An 18,018-nucleotide genomic window follows, 5' to 3' on the forward strand; every position below is an offset into this window, starting at 1 on the left:
CCTGAACGCGTATCGCTCTCGCTTCCTCAGCAGGCTGGAGGCAAGGGTGGTAGTGCGTTCATTCCCTGATCTTAAGATTAAATACCCGTTGTCTATTAATCAGTCGGCCGGTGATGCACGTACGTCATATCAGCGCACGCGCAGTGAACAGCCTCCGGTTGTTATGACAACACCACGCAGCTCTCCAGCCTCAGTGCGCACGCCCAGGGAGAAATCTCCCGATGACGTCAATGCGCATGCGCAACGGGCATAAGGAGGCCGTGGAATGTGTATACTCGGGAAAGGCTGTCAGAGAGCGCGCGCACATACGGGCGCGCATCACCGTATAGCACAGAGAAGGTTCGTACTAATGTATCTAAATTTATCAAGTCCCTAATGGCCCAGTATACCCCGGAATAGATATATGTCCACATGAGGAATTAATTCGCATAAAGAAGAGTACATTGTTGCACCTAGAAAAGACTATCATAAGGTGCGCACATATACAGGTGCGCATCATCCTATAGCACAGAAAGGGTTTGTATAAACATATCCACATGTATCAAGTCCTTACTACCCTAATGTGCCCCAAAATAAATATATGTCCCCATAAAGAATCAATTCACATGAGAAAAAATATTTCTTTGTCGCTCCATTGGGAGACCCAGACAATTGGGTGTATAGCTTCTGCCTCTGGAGGCCACACAAAGTAATTACACTTTAAAAAGTGTAACCCCTCCCCTCTGCTATACACCCTCCCGTGCATCACGGGCCCCTCAGTTTTTTGCTTTGTGTTGAAGGAGGCACACATTCACGCAAGCTCCACGTTTTAGTCAGCAGCAGCTGCTGACTTTATCGGATGGAAGAAAAGAGGGCCCCTATGGGGCCCCCGGCATGCTCCCTTCTCACCCCACTCAGGTCGGCGGTGTTGTTAAGGTTGAGGTACCCATTGCGGGTACACAGGCTGGAGCCACATGCCGCTTTCCTTCCCCATCCCTTAGGGGCTCTGGGGAAGTGGGATCCTATCCGGTCATCCAGACACTGGGACCGGTCTCCCTCCGCAGCCCCTGGGGGAATCTGCCGGACAGGAGACGGAGTATCGTCAGGGACATGGCCCTGCATCCACAGGTACTCTGTGTCCCCGTTGGGACGGCGCATAAAGCACCTTGGGCCCGGACGCTGCAGCGACTGCGGCGGGGATATGGGTCCGGGACTACCGCGCCGACCGTGCACTGCCGGCCGGCCGCGGTTTTAACTTTAGTCCCCGGCTTTTGCGGCCTAGTATTGGATTCTCCCGCCCCCAGGCCTGCCAGTCAGGGAAAAGGGCGGGACGGTCGGTATGACGCCGACAGTGAGGGCTGGAGTACACTGAGCTGTCCTCCGCCCCCCTCACTACTCACGCTGGGGCACCAGATTCCCGCACTTTTGTGACTACGCCCACGCCTCCCTCCTCCTCAGAGAACGCCGTCAGCCATTTTTTCAGCACAGTCTGCGGTGGAGAACTTCTGGCTGCAGCTGAGGGAGACCCGGGGCAGGGAATCTGGTGGCCACACAAGCGGTTGGTAAGCCACACCGGTCTGCCGGTGCTGGACTCCCCAGAGTGCCGAACTGTATATATATATATCCTTTGTATATACATTGGCTGTTTCGGCTGTACTGTAACTTGGGGCTATATATATCCCTCAGTGTTCACGGTGATCCCTTACTGATCTCTTGGAGGACAACAACATGTCGTCTGCAAAGAGCAAGGGTACCAGGGCACAGGCTTTTTTTGCAACCTGTACCTCATGTGCGGCTATGCTACCTGCAGGTTCCACCTACCCTCATTGTGTGCAATGCTCGGCCCCTGTGACACTCACTCAGCCGGAGCCTCACGCACTGGTGGGACCCCCGGCTCAGGTAGAGACACCGGTTCCCACTGTCCAGGTGACAGGGACAGAGTTTGCAGTTTTGGCTGACAAACTGTCTGAGTCGCTTTCACAGTCCATGGCTCAGTCTATGGACAAATGGTCTGCTAAGATACTAGAAGCCTTGCAGTCCAGACCAACAACACAGATGCAGGGCACTGTGAGTTATTCGTCCCCAGGTCCCCCTCAGTTGGCGCAGCAATCTGCTCCTGAGGTGACACATAGGTCCCACGGTGAGGACTCCGACTCGGACCGCAGTCCCAGACCGGTGAAGCGGGCTCGCTGGGGACCTTCCTCCACTTCATCACGCTGCTCAGGGTCTCAGCATGAGGACTCTCTAGTGGATGAAGAGGAAAGCGCAGCTCAGGGCTCAGACCCTGACGGTGCTCTCAATCTAGATACACCTGAAGGGGACGCCATAGTAAATGACCTTATAGCGTCCATCAACCAGGTGCTAGAAATTTCTCCTCCAACTCCAACTGTAGAGGAGGCGGCTTCACAGCAGGAGAAACACCAGTTTCGGTTTCCCAAACGTACACGGAGTGCCTTTGTCGATCACTCTAATTTCAGGGATGCTGTCCAGAAGCACAGAGCATACCCGGACAAGCGTTTTACTAAGCGCCTTAATGACACACGTTATCCCTTCCCCCCGGAAGTAGTGAAGGGTTGGGCTCAGTGTCCAAAAGTGGATCCTCCAGTCTCTAGGCTGGCGGCCAGATCTGTGGTTTCAGTGGCAGATTGCTCATCGCTCAAGGATGCCACTGACAGGCAAATAGAGCTCATGATGAAATCCATCTATGAAGCCATAGGAGCATCTTTGTGTCTCTGACTTCTCAGGCGTCGGCTTTTTCGTCCTACGCCATGAACGCCGTCCTGGACTCGGTGAGCCGTTCAGCGGTAGCATCCGCCAATTTGGTGGCAGTCCGCAGAGCCATGTGGCTACGTGAATGGAAGGCAGACTCTGCCTCCAAGAAATTCTTAACCGGTTTGCCATTTTCTGGCGACCGTTTGTTTGGCGAGCAATTGGACGAAATTATTAAACAATCCAAGGGAAAGGACTCGTCCTTACCCCAGTCTAAACAAAACAAACCTCAACAGCGGAAGTTTCAATCGAGGTTTCAGTCCTTTCGGCCCTCGGCCAAGTCACGTTCCTCCACGTCAAACAGGTCGGAGAAGGGCCAGAGAAACCCTTCTGCATGGCGGTCTAAGGCACGGCCTAAAAAGACCGCCGGAGGCACCGCCACCAAGGCGGCCTCTTCATGACTCTCGGCCTCCCCAAACCGCATCCTCGGTCGGTGGCAGGCTCTCCCGCTTTTGCGACGCCTGGTGGCCACATGTCCAAGACCGATGGGTGAGAGACATTCTGTCTCACGGTTACAGGATAGAGTTCAGCTCTCGTCCTCCAACTCGTTTCTTCACAACATCTCCGCCCCCAGAGCGAGCCGCTGCACTCTTTCAGGCGGTGAATGCGCTGAAGGCAGAAGTGGTGATTCCCGTTCCCCCTCAGGAACATGGTCACGGCTTCTACTCCAACTTGTTCATGGTGCCAAAAAAGGACGGATCTTTCCGTCCCGTTCTAGACCTCAAACTGCTCAACAAGCATGTCAGCACCAGAAGGTTTCGGATGGAATCTCTCCGCTCGGTCATAGCCTCAATGTCACAAGGAGACTTCCTAGCATCGATAGACATCAAGGATGCTTATCTCCATGTGCTGATCGCACCCGAACATCAACGTTTCTTGCGTTTCGCCATTGGGGACGAGCACCTTCAGTTCGTGGCACTGCCATTCGGCTTGGCGACAGCCCCACGGGTCTTCACCAAGATCATGGCAACAGTGGTGGCGGTCCTACACTCTCAGGGCCACTCGGTGATCCCTTACTTAGACGATCTCCTAGTCAAGGCACCCTCCTGGGTGGCTTGCCAGCACAGCCTGACCATTGCCCTGGAGACTCTCCAGAGGTTCGGGTGGATCATCAATTTCCCAAAGTCAAAATTGACACCGACCCAATCCCTGACTTACCTCGGGATGGAGTTTCATACCCTGTCAGCGATAGTGAAGCTTCCGCTGGACAAACAGCGTTCACTACAGACAGGGGTCCAATCTCTTCTTCGGGGTCAGTCACACTCTTTGAGACGCCTTATGCACTTCCTAGGGAAGATGGTGGCAGCAATGGAGGCAGTTCCTTTTGCGCAGTTTCATCTGCGTCCACTTCAGTGGGACATTCTCCGCAAATGGGACAAGAGGTCGACGTCCCTCGACAGGAACGTTTCCCTGTCAAGAGCAGCCAAAACCTCCCTTCAGTGGTGGCTTCTTCCCACTTCTTTGTCGAAGGGAAAATCCTTCCTGCCCCCTTCCTGGGCTGTGGTCACGACAGACGTGAGCCTGTCAGGGTGGGGAGCGGTCTTCCTCCACCACAGGGCTCAGACGACAGACGTGAGCCTGTCAGGGTGGGGAGCGGTCTTCCTCCACCACAGGGCTCAGGGAACCTGGACTCCGACAGAGTCCTCCCTGCAGATCAACGTTCTGGAGATAAGGGTAGTGTATCTAGCCCTAAAAGCGTTCCAGCGGTGGCTGGAGGGCAGGCAGATCCGAATACAGTCGGACAACGCCACGGCGGTTGCATACATCAACCACCAGGGCGGCACACGCAGTCGTCAAGCCTTCCAAGAAGTTCGGCGGATTCTGCTGTGGGCGGAAGCCACAGCCTCCACCATCTCCGCAGTTCACATCCCGGGCGTAGAAAACTGGGAAGCAGACTTTTTCAGTCGCCAGGGCATGGACGCAGGGGAATGGTCTCTTCACCCGGACGTGTTTCAAGAGATCTGTTGCCGCTGGGGAACGCCGGACGTCGATCTAATGGCGTCTCGGCACAACAACAAAGTCCCGGCATTCATGGCACGGTCTCAGGATCACAGGGCGCTGGCGGCAGATGCGTTAGTTCAGGACTGGTCGCAGTTTCGACTACCCTATGTATTTCCGCCTCTGGCACTTCTGCCCAGAGTGTTACGCAAGATCAGGTCCGACTGCAGGCGCGCCATCCTCGTCGCTCCAGACTGGCCGAGGAGGTCGTGGTACCCGGATCTGTGGCACCTCACGGTGGGGCAACCGTGGGCACTCCCAGACCGACCAGACTTGCTGTCTCAAGGGCCATTTTTCCATCTGCGGCCCTCAACCTGACTGTGTGGCCATTGAGTCTTGGCTCCTAGCCTCATCAGGTTTATCTCAAGATGTCATTGCCACCATGAGACAGGCCAGGAAATCAACGTCCGCCAAGATCTACCACAGGACTTGGAAGATCTTCTTAGCCTGGTGCTCGGATATGGGTTTTGCTCCCTGGCCGTTTGCATTGCCCACTTTTCTTTCCTTTCTTCAATCAGGATTGGACAAGGGTTTGTCTCTTGCCTCTCTCAAGGGACAAGTGTCGGCGCTTTCAGTGTTTTTTCAAAAGCGTCTAGCCAGACTCTCGCAGGTCCGCACGTTCCTGCAGGGAGTTTGCCACATAGTCCCACCTTACAAGCGTCCGCTAGAACCCTGGGATCTTAACAAGGTGCTGACGGCTCTCCAGAAGCCACCTTTCGAGCCGATGCGGGAGATCTCTCTATCTCGCCTTTCACAGAAAGTGGCTTTCCTAGTGGCAGTCACTTCACTTAGGAGAGTGTCTGAGCTAGCAGCGCTGTCATGCAAAGTCCCCTTCCTGGTCTTTCACCAGGATAAGGTGGTCCTGCGTCCGGTCCCGGAATTTCTCCCCAAGGTGGTATATCCTCTTTTCATCTCAATCAGGATATCTCCTTGCCTTCTTTTTGCCCTCATCCAGTTCACCAATGTGAAAAGGATTTGCACTTGTTAGACCTCGTGAGAGCACTCAGAATCTACATTTCTCGCACGGCGCCCCTGCGCCGTTCGGATGCGCTCTTTGTCCTTGTCGCTGGCCAGCGTAAGGGGTCTCAGGCTTCCAAGTCAACCTTGGCTAGGTGGATCAAGGAACCGATTCTTGAAGCCTACCGTTCATCGGGGCTTCAGATTCCTTCAGGGCTTAAAGCCCATTCTACCAGGGCCGTAGGCGCGTCCTGGGCTTTGCGGCACCAGGCTACGGCTCAGCAGGTGTGTCAGGCGGCTACCTGGTCGAGTCTGCACACCTTCACTAAACACTATCAGGTGCATGCCTATGCTTCGGCAGAGGCTAGCCTAGGTAGGCAAGTCCTTCAGGCGGCAATTGCCCACCTGTAAGAGGGGGCCGGTTTCCGGCTCTTTTTATCGAGGTATGCTGTTACCCACCCAGGGATTGCTTTTGGACATCCCAATTGTCTGGGTCTCCCAATGGAGCGACAAAGAAGGGAATTTTGTTTACTTACCGTAAATTCCTTTTCTTCTAGCTCCTATTGGGAGACCCAGCACCCGCCCCTGTTCCCTTCGGGCTGTTGTTTTTTTGTGTACACATGTTGTTCATGTTCAATTGTTCTTTGGTTAATGGTTCAGTTCTCCGAACATCCTTCGGATTGAATTTACCTTAGACCAATTTATAAGTTTCCTCCTTCCTGCTTTGGCACCAAAACTGATGGGCCCGTGATGCACGGGAGGGTGTATAGCAGAGGGGAGGGGTTACACTTTTTAAAGTGTAATACTTTGTGTGGCCTCCGGAGGCAGAAGCTATACACCCAATTGTCTGGGTCTCCCAATAGGAGCTAGAAGAAAAGGAATTTACGGTAAGTAAACAAAATTCCCTTCATTGTCTATAAATAAATTGGGTGACTTATGGCTCAATTCCCATTGGACATCAAATATGCCCCATTTAATAAGACATTGTATACATTCAATACATACGGACAAATGGTAATAACATCACATCATGCCCATGTGCATGAACATATGTACATATGTCCATGCAAACAAGGCTCATCAAGGGTTTACAATGTATAAAGAGAACTGTGATGTCATATAGGTCTTGAGTGACAGAAAATTAATTTCATATGAATACATCACATACGACACCCCTATATATATGGGAACCCGGGCGCTTGGACAAGGTCACACACACAGAAAAATCATTATATAATGATTTCAATCAAAGCACATAAATAATACCATTTTTTTGATTATATTTCTATATGTATTTTTTTGTATATATATATATATATATATATATATATATTAGTATTTTTTATTGTTATCATTCATAATTTGTATGTGACCAATAATAGAATACCAGTGAGAATCATATCTCTCAATATCCTAAACACCCAGATTACCGCAGGGAAAGCAAAGGACAATTTTAGTTACCATACAGTAAACTAGATAAGTCACCAAAGACACAACATATTCCTTCAATGAACATAATACTGCCGAGGTATCTTCCTGAGAATAGATGTAAATTCACATGGACCGATGATGTTCCGAGACATCCCAACTTCATAGGGCTGTGCAGACACCGACCCGAACAATAATAATAATAATAACCTTAAGGACATTCTTGTTGACTGTCATTACGTGGCAGAAGTGACCAATCCATTTTTCTCACAACCACCTATGAGGAGGAAAGGCTGCGGTAATCTGGGTGTTTAGGATATTGAGAGATATGATTCTCACTGGTATTCTTTTATTGGTCACATACAAATTATGAATGATAACAATAAAAGATACTAATATATATATATACAAAAAAATACATATAGAAATATAATCAAAAAAATGGTATTATTTATGTGCTTTGATTGAAATCATTATATAATGATTTCTTTCTTTGTGTGTGACCTTGTCCAAGCGCCCGGGTTCCCATATATATATAGGGGTGTCGTATGTGATGTATTCATATGAAATTAATTTTCTGTCACTCAAGACCTATATGACATCACAGTTCTCTTTATACATTGTAAACCCTTGATGAGCCTTGTTTGCATGGACATATGTACATATGTTCATGCACATGGGCATGATGTGATGTTATTACCATTTGTCCGTATGTATTGAATGTATACAATGTCTTATTAAATGGGGCATATTTGATGTCCAATGGGAATTGAGCCATAAGTCACCCAATTTATTTATAGACAATATATTTTTTCTCATGTGAATTGATTCTTTATGGGGACATATATTTATTTTGGGGCACATTAGGGTAGTAAGGACTTGATACATGTGGATATGTTTATACAAACCCTTTCTGTGCTATAGGATGATTCGCACCTGTATATGTGCGCACCTTATGATAGTCTTTTCTAGGTGCAACAATGTACTCTTCTTTATGCGAATTAATTCCTCATGTGGACATATATCTATTCCGGGGTATACTGGGCCATTAGGGACTTGATAAATTTAGATAGATTAGTACGAACCTTCTCTATGCTATACGGTGATGCGCGCCCGTATGTGCGCGCGCTCTCTGACAGCCTTTCCCGAGTATACACATTCCGCGGCCTCCTTATGCCCGTTGCGCATGCGCATTGACGACATCGGGAGATTTCTCCCTGGGCGTGCGCACTGAGGCTGGAGAGCTGCGTGGTGTTGTCATAACAACCGGAGGCTGTTCACTGCGCGTGCGCCGATATGACGTACGTGCATCACCGGCCGACTGATTAATAGACAACGGGTATTTAATCTTATGATCAGGGAATGAACGCACTTCCACCCTTGCCTCCAGCCTGCTGAGGAAGCGAGAGCGATACGCGTTCAGGATTGGGAGCTGCTTTTCTTCCCCCCACAGTTTGGGCCTTTGTCTCTTTCTGTCCATAAATATGGGTAAGCCTTGATATTGTTATGAACTTCTTTACCATCTACATATAGTTTGGCAATTCCCCTTGGACAGGCTTTGAGCTTTACTTTCTCTTTATATGTGCAGCAGATGTGCTAGTTTGGTCCATCAAGGAAGACACCTTGTTACTGAGGCAGATATTTTGTTATTGCTGCTACTATAGATTATGCATATATTTTATATTGCATTTATTGATTAGGGCCCATACATATACTAACGTGGGGGGTGATTGCTGGTAGAAGTCCTCCTTATACCTCTATATATTTTGTTTATTGATGAACAATCACATTTTAGTACGTGTATGTTTTTTCTAAAATTTCAATAAAGATTGTTATACTTTGTGTGATATGTGTATATTTTAGGAGATTCTCCCTGTTTGTTTAAATAATTGAAAATTAAAAAAATGGGAATTAATGGATAGACCCTCCTAAAAATAGACACATATCACACTAAGATATAGGGTCAGTAGAAATGGAGCACTCTATACTTCTAATATGCCATAGTAAAGTGCTGGTGTAGAAACACAAAGTGTATGACTGTTAGTAAACCAATAACAAGGATGTATATGAAGGTTAGCGTAGTAAGGCTAATAGGTGATTGTGTAGTCACTATAGTAGTGCAAGCAAATCAACCGTAGTTGTGCTCAGGCCCCCAGAAGACGCGAGAGGCGAAACAGTGTCAGGGCAGATAGACACATTGGTTCAGTTGATTTGTTTGCACTACTATAGTGACTATACTAATTCCTATTAAGCCCGCTTTACACGCTGCAATGTATCTTACAATGTGTTGGTGAGGTCACGTCGTAAGTGACGCTCATCAGGCATTGTAAGGTACATTGCTGTGTGTGACAGGTACGTGCGATTGCGATTGAACGGTAAAACGTTCATCGCATACACATCGTACTTTTCTCTAGAATTGCACGTCAGGTTGTTCATCGTACCCGGGGTAGCGCACATCGCAGTGCGGCTCCCGGCCCACAATGCGGAAGGAAGGAGGTGGGCGGGATGTTTACGTCCCACTCAGCTCCGCCCCTCCGCTTCTATTGGCTGGCTGCCGCATGACATCGATGCGACGCCGAACGTCCCTCTTACTCCAGGAAGTGGACGTTCGCCGCCCACATCGAGGTCGTATGGAAGGTAAGTATGTGTGACGGGGGTTAATCGATTGTGCGGCACGTTCAACAAATTGAACGTGCCACACATACGATGGCGGCGTTGCAAATCGCATACGATATCGTATGCGAAATTGCAACGTGTAAAGCAGGCTCTAGTCTTACTACGCTGACCTTTATTAACAACCTTGTTGTCCGTTTACTAACAAAGTCATACTGACCCTATACCTTTTGTGTGATGTCTATTTTAAGAAATTCTCCCTCTTCATTCACATTTTTTTAATTTTTAATTATTTAAATAAACAGGGAGAACCTTCTAAAAATACACATACCACACAAAGATATAAGGTCAGTACAAATAGAATTGCAGCAGTCTGTACTTCTTCTAAATGTATGCTGCCGTTTCGCCTCTCGCTTCTTCTGGGGGTGCGAGTAGAACTGCGGTTGATTTGCTTGTACTACAATAGTGACTACACTATTTCCTAGTATATACACCTTTTGTTATCAGTTTACTATAAAAGTCAGACACTTTGTGATTCTACCCCAGCACTTGACTTACAGCTATACTAGGAGTATAGACTTCTCTATTTCTATTTGTACACACCCTATATCTTTGTGTGGCATGTGCCCATTTTTAGGAAGTTTTCCCTGTTTATTCTTTTAATTTTTAACTAAAAATTCTATTTTTATTTAATTAATCTGGGACATGAGTTTTCATATTTTGTCACTAGCCTCACAGTAAGAGTGTCCAATTCTACGCTCTTTCTGTGAGGCTAATGACAGAATAGGAAGACCTGTATGCCAGATTAAAAAATTAAATAAAAATACCGGATTAATGTAATCCTTAGCTCGCACTTGTCTCTGACTGTTAGGCTCCTGGCTTCTGCAGTAGCTCTTCCCCATCGCTCTGCCTGCCAGAGAAGAGTAAGCATGACCTCCCTCTCTGCGATCTAAAAGCATTAGTCAGTGAAAGCAGAATTGGATATGGCGATCGGTGCCCGAAATTAGGATACACAGGATGGTCGGGTCTTCACTGCTAGACAATAGCCCTACAGGATATTCCGCTCGTCCTGCAGCAAGGCCGGCTGCACAATCTCCCGGGGGTATTTAATCCATTATATAATGAATGAACATCTAGTTTTCCTTGCGGGCATTTATTAAATTATAGAGCTAGTCTGTTGGTCACAGTCAATTCACTGTCCGAGCTTTTAGCAGCACTTGTAAGCAAAAGGGAAAACCTCACGCTGAGGAATGAAGAGGAATTCTCCCGGGGCTCCGCATTCGTGAACTCTCTCCATTCTCTCGCTTTCAAAAACTAAAGCCGTTTCCGTGCAACAGTGATCTTGACCTGACTGTGTCCGCTGCTTGGGGAATGCAAAAAACGTCATTCTCCTAGTCAGTCCTGCTCTTTTCACGACCTTTTAAAGAAGCGTGGCAGCAGCGAAACACGCGCGTCTTTACTGCATGTTAAAATTGGGGGAAAGCTGATTCTGGATGATCCTCATCATACATAAATTATACAGTATTTTCCTGGGGCTTTTCTTTTATTTCCCCCTTCTTGTGTTCCTCTGCCCAGCTTGCTGGGTGTAAGTCAAGAATTTGAAAAAAATAATTTGGTTGGGGTCTACTCTGGGGTATCACTAGTGAGGGGAGAACCCGAACTGTAAAGTTCTGGGTCCATGCACAGACCCAAAGCATAGACTTCTCAGGGAAGTTTGTATTACTGTTCACGTTCTGCCACTCGGATAAAAAACAAAAATTAAACAAAAGTTAAAGGAAAGCAAATTGGGCATTAGAGTAGGACAGTTAGGGGTACTTTGCACGTTGCGACATTGCTACTGCGATATCGTCGGGGTCAAATCGCAAGTGACGCACATCCGGCGCCAGTAACGATGTTGCAACGTGTAAAGTCTAGATGCGCCGATAAGCAATCGCAAAAGCGTCGTAAATCGGTGATCTGTGTAGTGTCGGACATTTCCATAATGTCGCACCGATGTTGTTCCTTGTTCCTGCGGCAGCAGACATCGCTGTGTGTGAAGCCTCAGGAGCGAGGAGCATCTCCTTACCTACCTCCACCGGCTATGCGGAAGGAAGGAGGTGGGTGGGATGTTTACGTCCCGCTCATCTCCGCCCCTCCGCTTCTATTGGCCGCCTGCCGTGTGACGTCACTGTGACGCTGCACGACCCGCCTCCTTATGAAGGAGGTGGGTCGCAGGCCAGAGCGACGTCGCAGAGCAGGTAAGTGCATGTGAAGCTGCCGTAACGATAATGTTCGCTACAGCAGCTATCACTAGATATCGCATCTGCGACGCGGGCGGGTACTATCGCGCTCGGCATCGCTAGCATCGGCTAGCAATGTCGCAGCGTGCAAAGTACCCCTGACACTTACAAAGTCTCCAGCCCGGCTGCCACACTGCTTCCGGGTCCACTCATTAACCTTCATGAATATGCGCCGCTTCCCCCGCCCACCCTCTGTGACAACGTCTGTGGTTGCAGTCAGACTGTCTGCTTTATCTGTGTTGGGTATCAATATAGGGGGGACCCTATGCCATTTATTCAAATTATTTCATTTATTTTAAACTCCACAAACAATCAAAGAATCCGGCTGTGTGTCTGCAACCAATCGCAGACGCTGTCACAGAGGGTGGGCGTGGGAAGCAGTGAATATGCATGATAGTTAATGAGTGGACCCGGAAGCAGTGTGACTTTTAGTATAGCTGTCCTGCTCTAACCCCATTTTACTTACTTTAATAGCCACCTAGCTCTTACTAACATCATTTTATAGCACTAAAGTTCGGTTTCCCATAGACTTATATGGGGTTCGGCGTGCAGGCTCATTTTCGGGTTCAAGTCTGGACCCGAACAAGACTTTTCTTTTAAAGGGCCTGACCACTACTGTGACATACAGCGGAAGCAGCAGGTAGCCGGAGATGCTCAGTTCTGATGCTGCTCAGTCTTCTGGTAGCGGCTGTGGCCGGGTACCACACATCCACCTCCCATTCTACTCAATAGGAGGCAGATGTGCAGTACACGGCCACGGCTGCTATCAGAAGACGGAGCAGCTCCGGAGCTGAGCATTTCCGGCTGCCTGCTGTCACCGCCGGGACCAAAAACAGCTGATTGGCGGGAGTGCAGGGTGTCGAACCCGGCCGATCAGACATTGATGACCTAGCCTTAGGATAGACCATCAATGTCAAAGTAGTGGACAAACGCTGCAAGTCCAGTCAGACTCACCAAACCCGAACATCTGCAGATTCGCCCATCTCTAGTTATCACAATAAAGCAGCCCCTGCTGCCCTTTTAGGAGGTTCTGTCTTTTTGCCATAAATATGTATTTATTTATTTTACCTGGTGTAAGTGGCGCTTTTTTCCTGAATCTGGCTTTCTTCTCCTTTTGTGTTCCTGCTCCTTTTTCCTCCTGAGATACGTTCCCCTCTTCTTTGTTATGAATCTAGTTTTGTTATCCAAGTGGGCGTGGTTTTCTACTTTTTTTTGTGGGCGTCTTCTTCAAGCTCACACCCAGCTGGCTAATATATTAGATTTATATACAAGGAAGAGAGGACATTTCTCAGGAACAGAGAGTAGTAGGACCAGAAGAGAGACACAACTTTGGATACTGGAGAACAGCGGTGTTTTACACCAGGTTTAAAAAAAAAAGTATTATATGGCAATTGACAGATCTTCTTTAACACTTCCCTCTGTGAGTCAGGACTCAACAAGCCGCTTCCATCATGGCAGACTTATGGCTGTTTATTTGAATGGTCAATGTCGAGATGTGTGGTTTCATTTGCAGGACTCCGGTCCATCCTCCAGACTTGTAGTCTCTGACCCCTAGATGTCAGGCTCGCAAATCTATGACCTTCCGGATCCCCAGCACGGCTTTCGATTTAGCCAGGCTGGTGCAAAGTCGTCTTTGTGTCACACCACTCCGCAATGATGGCATTACGTGTCTCAGCTAATCAAAAGCTGCACCGGAGATTCCAGAAACTAAGGGATTTGGGAACCTCACAGCCAGAGACTACTGATTGGACCGGAGTCCCACTAATTGATCCACCCAACTCTGCCGATATGTAATAATCATTTGTTCCTGCAGTAGTTACTAACCATGTCATCTTATACCCTCACCCACTATTCTGTCCCCCATCAGTCTTGAATAAGAGAATATCTGCTTTAATTTAGTACTTTTATGGTATCTCTGACATGACAACTGAAAGGACTCTGCAAATAGTAAAATTGATAAGAAATTTCCCAATTGTGGTAGTTTAGGATCAAACAAATTCTATTGTTTCTCCATGGTAACAGACTACAAGCAAACCCTTTGTAGTCTGATTCAGCTTTTTCCCTTACTCGCAGGTAGTTGGTGAACAGATTTAACTCCTCTAAACTGCAGAGATCATTACATAGGTGATACAGGTTGCATGAGGAGGAATTCAAGGTTTAACTCCTCTCATGAGGTTAATGAAAATGCTTAGTGGGTGGTATCTTTATGTGCAACGGTCTGGGCTTTCTCAACCGAAAACTCTACAAACCCCCTATTCTTTGCTCAGACATCCACTAATTAGACCATTACAGCTGTTGCTTGGGAGAAAAGGGGAGGAGTTGAGGAACTTTAAGTGCAAGGAGGCGGAGACACTGCGTCTAAAGGGACTGCCCCCGAGGTACTTGGAATCTCAGGGCATTGATATGTGTCAGCTGTTGCCCCCATCACCTTTTATATAGTGTTGTAGTGGCGTCCATGCTGCTGACAAACGGTATCAGATTTACAGATGAGTAAGCAAGAAGTAGTGTGTGACTGCCGGATTAGACACCGCAGGGTGTTAGTAGTCTGGTTATATTTATTCACTAGCTGTACTACCCGGCTTTGCTCGGGTTAATAACTGCTGTTAACAAAATAGAATGTATTAACAAAAATGTATTCTGCACACAAACACCACAAAACAAATAGAAATGTAATTATTAAAAGGCAAAAACTAAGCTAATAGAAGCATTTCACAACATATATTTCAACACCACAGATATTCCACACAGATTTAACTACACTGGCCAAGTAATGTGTTCCCGGTCTGTCTCTTTCCCGGTCTGTCTCTTCCCGGTCTGTCTCTTTCCCGGTCTGTCTCTTTCCCGGTCTGTCTCTTTCCCGGTCTGTCTCTTTCCCGGTCTGTCTCTTTCCCGGTCTGTCTCTTTCCCGGTCTGTCTCTTTCCCGGTCTGTCTCTTTCCCGGTCTGTCTCTTTCCCGGTCTGTCTCTTTCCCGGTCTGTCTCTTTCCCGGTCTGTCTCTTTCCCGGTCTGTCTCTTTCCCGGTCTGTCTCTTTCCCGGTCTGTCTCTTTCCCGGTCTGTCTCTTTCCCGGTCTGTCTCTTTCCCGGTCTGTCTCTTTCCCGGTCTGTCTCTTTCCCGGTCTGTCTCTTTCCCGGTCTGTCTCTTTCCCGGTCTGTCTCTTTCCCGGTCTGTCTCTTTCCCGGTCTGTCTCTTTCCCGGTCTGTCTCTGTCTCCCGTGTCTCTTTCCCGGTCTGTCTCTTTCCCGGTCTGTCTCTTTCCCGGTCTGTCTCTTTCCCGGTCTGTCTCTTTCCCCGTCTGTCTCTTTCCCCGTCTGTCTCTTTCCCCGTCTGTCTCTTTCCCGGTCTGTCTCTTTCCCGTCTGTCTCTTTCCCCGTCTGTCTCTTTCCCCGTCTGTCTCTTTCCCCGTCTGTCTCTTTCCCCGTCTGTCTCTTTCCCCGTCTGTCTCTTTCCCCGTCTGTCTCTTTCCCCGTCTGTCTCTTTCCCCGTCTGTCTCTTTCCCCGTCTGTCTCTTTCCCCGTCTGTCTCTTTCCCCGTCTGTCTCTTTCCCCGTCTGTCTCTTTCCCCGTCTGTCTCTTTCCCCGTCTGTCTCTTTCCCCGTCTGTCTCTTTCCCCGTCTGTCTCTTTCCCCGTCTGTCTCTTTCCCCGTCTGTCTCTTTCCCCGTCTGTCTCTTTCCCCGTCTGTCTCTTTCCCCGTCTGTCTCTTTCCCCGTCTGTCTCTTTCCCCGTCTGTCTCTTTCCCCGTCTGTCTCTTTCCCCGTCTGTCTCTTTCCCCGTCTGTCTCTTTCCCCGTCTGTCTCTTTCCCCGTCTGTCTCTTTCCCCGTCTGTCTCTTTCCCCGTCTGTCTCTTTCCCCGTCTGTCTCTTTCCCCGTCTGTCTCTTTCCCCGTCTGTCTCTTTCCCCGTCTGTCTCTTTCCCCGTCTGTCTCTTTCCCCGTCTGTCTCTTTCCCCGTCTGTCTCTTTCCCCGTCTGTCTCTTTCCCCGTCTGTCTCTTTCCCCGTCTGTCTCTTTCCCCGTCTGTCTCTTTCCCCGTCTGTCTCTTTCCCCGTCTGTCTCTTTCCCCGTCTGTCTCTTTCCCCGTCTGTCTCTTTCCCCGTCTGTCTCTTTCCCCGTCTGTCTCTTTCCCCGTCTGTCTCTTTCCCCGTCTGTCTCTTTCCCCGTCTGTCTCTTTCCCCGTCTGTCTCTTTCCCCGTCTGTCTCTTTCCCCGTCTGTCTCTTTCCCCGTCTGTCTCTTTCCCCGTCTGTCTCTTTCCCCGTCTGTCTCTTTCCCCGTCTGTCTCTTTCCCCGTCTGTCTCTTTCCCCGTCTGTCTCTTTCCCCGTCTGTCTCTTTCCCCGTCTGTCTCTTTCCCCGTCTGTCTCTTTCCCCGTCTGTCTCTTTCCCCGTCTGTCTCTTTCCCCGTCTGTCTCTTTCCCCGTCTGTCTCTTTCCCCGTCTGTCTCTTTCCCCGTCTGTCTCTTTCCCCGTCTGTCTCTTTCCCCGTCTGTCTCTTTCCCCGTCTGTCTCTTTCCCCGTCTGTCTCTTTCCCCGTCTGTCTCTTTCCCCGTCTGTCTCTTTCCCCGTCTGTCTCTTTCCCCGTCTGTCTCTTTCCCCGTCTGTCTCTTTCCCCGTCTGTCTCTTTCCCCGTCTGTCTCTTTCCCCGTCTGTCTCTTTCCCCGTCTGTCTCTTTCCCCGTCTGTCTCTTTCCCCGTCTGTCTCTTTCCCCGTCTGTCTCTTTCCCCGTCTGTCTCTTTCCCCGTCTGTCTCTTTCCCCGTCTGTCTCTTTCCCCGTCTGTCTCTTTCCCCGTCTGTCTCTTTCCCCGTCTGTCTCTTTCCCCGTCTGTCTCTTTCCCCGTCTGTCTCTTTCCCCGTCTGTCTCTTTCCCCGTCTGTCTCTTTCCCCGTCTGTCTCTTTCCCCGTCTGTCTCTTTCCCCGTCTGTCTCTTTCCCCGTCTGTCTCTTTCCCCGTCTGTCTCTTTCCCCGTCTGTCTCTTTCCCCGTCTGTCTCTTTCCCCGTCTGTCTCTTTCCCCGTCTGTCTCTTTCCCCGTCTGTCTCTTTCCCCGTCTGTCTCTTTCCCCGTCTGTCTCTTTCCCCGTCTGTCTCTTTCCCCGTCTGTCTCTTTCCCCGTCTGTCTCTTTCCCCGTCTGTCTCTTTCCCCGTCTGTCTCTTTCCCCGTCTGTCTCTTTCCCCGTCTGTCTCTTTCCCCGTCTGTCTCTTTCCCCGTCTGTCTCTTTCCCCGTCTGTCTCTTTCCCCGTCTGTCTCTCTTTCCCCGTCTGTCTCTCTTTCCCCGTCTGTCTCTCTTTCCCCGTCTGTCTCTCTTTCCCCGTCTGTCTCTCTTTCCCCGTCTGTCTCTCTTTCCCCGTCTGTCTCTCTTTCCCCGTCTGTCTCTCTTTCCCCGTCTGTCTCTCTTTCCCCGTCTGTCTCTCTTTCCCCGTCTGTCTCTCTTTCCCCGTCTGTCTCTCTTTCCCCGTCTGTCTCTCTTTCCCCGTCTGTCTCTCTTTCCCCGTCTGTCTCTCTTTCCCCGTCTGTCTCTCTTTCCCCGTCTGTCTCTCTTTCCCCGTCTGTCTCTCTTTCCCCGTCTGTCTCTCTTTCCCCGTCTGTCCCTTTCCCCGTCTGTCCCTTTCCCCGTCTGTCCCTTTCCCTCTTTCCATATGTCTGTTTCTTACCCTGTCAGTCTGTCTCTTTCCCTGGCTGCATTGTGACACGCCAACATTCCATATAAGGGCGTGGCTGCGCATTCTTCTGAAGTTTTGGCTTCACTGTGGCTCCCAGCTCCATTCGCTTTAATGGAGGCAGGTTGTTTGGTGATTAACTGAAAAGCGCGGGGTTAAAATTTCCCCTCAAAACATAGCCTATGACGCCCTCCGGGTCCAGAAGCGTGAGTGTGCAAAATTTTGTGGCTGTAGCTGCGACGGTGCAGATGCCAATCCCGGACACACACACACTCAGCTTTATATATTAGATTTATATCCTGGTTCCATGGAGATGCATATTTTTTCATTGAAGCTGTATACACAAAATA

At 49.1% G+C, this 18,018-nt stretch overlaps 1 protein-coding gene across 4 annotated transcripts in view; it reads left to right on the forward strand.

Annotated features, from left to right (window-relative positions):
* Positions 1 to 18,018, forward strand: part of R3HCC1L (R3H domain and coiled-coil containing 1 like) — a 94,108-nt gene that overhangs the window by 59,682 nt on the left and 16,408 nt on the right. The window lies entirely within an intron of this gene.

The sequence above is a fragment of the Anomaloglossus baeobatrachus genome, chromosome 5 (genome assembly GCF_048569485.1).
Source record: "Anomaloglossus baeobatrachus isolate aAnoBae1 chromosome 5, aAnoBae1.hap1, whole genome shotgun sequence".
NCBI classification, from domain to species: domain Eukaryota; kingdom Metazoa; phylum Chordata; class Amphibia; order Anura; family Aromobatidae; genus Anomaloglossus; species Anomaloglossus baeobatrachus.